We start from the raw sequence: 3,086 nt of genomic DNA, 5'->3' as shown, positions 1-3,086 counted from the left end.
TGGATGAGTGCAGCTCCAACAACACTCAAGAAGCTCAACACCATCCAGGACAAAGCAGCTCGCTTGATTGGCACCCCATCCACCACCTTAAACATTCACTCCCTCCTTCACCGGCAGACCGTGGCTGCAGTACCATCTACAAGCTGCACTGCAGCAACTTGCCCAGGCTTCTTTGGCAGCACCTCCCAAACCCGCCACCACCTCCAAGTCACACGCCATCTTGACTAAGTATATCACCAATCCTTCATCGTCGCTGGATTAAAATCCTGGAACTCCCTCCCTAACAGCACCGTGGGAGTATCTTCACCATACAGACTGCAGCGACTCAAGAAGGCAACTCACCACCACCTCAAGGGCAATTAGGGATGGGCAATAAATGCTGGTCTTGCCAGCGACGCCCACATCCCATAAATAAAAAAAATCAGGTGGTTTCCTTGCCTGAGCCGAGTCAATGTTGAGGACTGCCAGAGCCACTCCTTCCCGACTGTATACCACTGCGCCGCCACCCCTGATGGGTCTGTCCGGTGGGACAGGACATACCCAGGGATGGTGATGGAGGAGTTTGGGACATTGGCTGAAAGGTATGATTCTGTGACTATGGCAGGCTGTTGCTTGACTAGTCTGTGGGACAGCTCTCCCAATTTCAGCACAATTCCCCAGATGTTGGTGATGAGGACTATGCAGGGTTGACTGGGCTGGGTGTGCCATTGCCATGTCCATAGCCAGTGCCGAGGTCGATGCCGGGTGGCCTGGCCGATTTCATTCTTATTGCATTTCGTAGCAGTTTAGAGTCATAGAGTAATACAGCACGGATAGAGGCCCTTCGGCCCATCGTGTCCGCGCCGGCCATCAAGCCTTGCCTAATCTAATCCCATATTCCAGCATTTGGCCCGTAGCCTTGTATGCTATGGCATTTCAAGTGCACATCCAAATGCTTCTTAAATGTTGTGAGGGTTTCTGCCTCCACAACCCTTACAACTGAGTGGTTTGTGCCCATTTCAGAGGGCAATTAAGAGTCAACCACATTGCTGTAGGTCTGGAGTCACAATATAGGCCAGACCAGGTAAAGACAGCAGATTTCCTTCCCTAAAAGGACATTAGTGAACCAGATGGGTTTTTACGACAATCCGATAGTTTCATGGTTACTACTACTGATCTAGCTTTTTATTCCAGATTTATTTAATTAACTGAATTTAAATTGCCATTGTGGGATTTGAACTCACGTCTCTGGATCATTAGTCCAGGCCTCTGGATTACTAGCGCAGTGACATTACCACTATACTACTGCCCCGTTATCTGACCAATTGCTCATATATCCAGGATTCATTATCTAGTATGACTGAGATGCAGCGGTGAAAGCATGCCACGCAATCGCTGCACCTTCAATTGGTGGACCCACCATTTGAGGGATTCTAGATTACAATTGAACTGTAGACAAAGGGTAGCATAAACTTTTATTTCTCAGGAGGTGGGCAATGCTGGCAAGGCCATGTTGATTGCCAATCCATGGTTCCCCTGAAGTGGTGATGCCGGGTCGCCTTCTTGAACTGTTGCAGTCATAGCTGATGATTCTCCCGTGCCGGTGAGGTAGAGAATTCCAGGATAATGACCCAGTGATGAAGAAAACGAAGTACATGTCGAAATCATGATGTGAAAATTAGAGGGGAACTTGGAGGCAATAATATTCCCCATATGCCCATTCAGGTGGACGTGATAGATCTATTCAACGAGCAAGGGAGATAGTCCAGTGTCCTGGCCAACATCTATACCTCAACTAACACCACTAAAAATAAACAGATTATCTGGTCATCTATCTCTGCAGTTTGTGGGACAATAGTGTACACAAATTGATTGCTGTATTTGCATACATTACAACTTCAATAATGACTACAGTCCTTCATTGGTTGTGAAAAACTTTGTGATGTCCAGAGGACCTGAATGGCAGGCACACCATCCAAAATCTCCAATATGCCAAACTATATTCTTATCTTTTCATCTTTAAATTAGCTTCCAGCAGGAATAAGGAGAGATTAAAACTTGCCAAAAAATGCATTTAAAAAAAACATCAGTTGTATCTTGCTTTGCAGGAAAGCACAACTACGTATGCATTAAAAGCCCACAGGTATCTGTTAGGGAGAATGGGCTGATGTAACAACCTGTGGATGAATCTACTGATGTGTCAGCTGGTTAATTCAGACACATCAGTTCTGGGGATTAGTCAAGGAATTAAAAGAAAACAAAAAGACTTCCATTTATATAGCACCTTTTCAATGCACTTCACAGCAAAGTAATTATTTTCGAAGTGCAGCTACTGTTGTTTTGTAGACAAACATGGCAGCCAATGTGCACTGCAAGGCCCCAGAAGCAGCAATGAGATGAATGACAAGTTAATGGGCCTGAATTTGCGGTTGGAGGCTTCCCGTGAGCAGATGCCTTCGACCAGCAAAGATTCTACGAATCTACGACACTTGCACTCCTGGGCCTTTATGCGTTGTCCTGCATAGAGGCCCACGTATCCCAGGGGCGCGTGCAGTGCGAACTGCAAGTGCCCCATGGATCACGTGGGCCGGCTTAACCAATGAAAGAAAGGGAATCCCCATAAATCCGTATGCATGGAATCCTCAAGTATGAATGGGAATTCCCCCCAAAATACACGTACACGTCAAAAAAAAAAAAAAAAAATCACATTTAAAATTAATCAAAATGGCATTTAATTAAATATTTAAAACAATAATTGAATTTTGAAAAATAAATTTACATATTTTAGAGGCTAAAAGGTTTTTAAATGTATAAATTATTGAAAAAAATTATTTTTCTGTTCTTTAAAAGTTTTATGCTGATAAAAAGTAGGCCTTATGCTTGCTTTTACCAGGCGTAAGAATTTCACAGACATTCGCTGGGCAGCCCAACTCTCCGCCCGCGGAGGTCCTTTTCCCGGGGATGTGGGCAATCTGTCAAGAAAATTCTTGTCAGATCGCAAGTTCTGGGTTTTAACACATGTGCTTTGCATGCCTAGACCCAGAATTTGTGCGGCGCCTATGGGCACGTACGCACCTCATATGCACCCGTGGGGGCCGCAAATTACG

Source organism: Somniosus microcephalus, chromosome 6 (assembly GCF_052327205.1).
Source record: "Somniosus microcephalus isolate GS21.2 chromosome 6, FLI_Smic_1.0, whole genome shotgun sequence".
Taxonomy (NCBI): domain Eukaryota; kingdom Metazoa; phylum Chordata; class Chondrichthyes; order Squaliformes; family Somniosidae; genus Somniosus; species Somniosus microcephalus.
The sequence above is the reverse complement of the archived record's forward strand: the minus strand, read 5'-3'. Positions refer to the sequence as shown.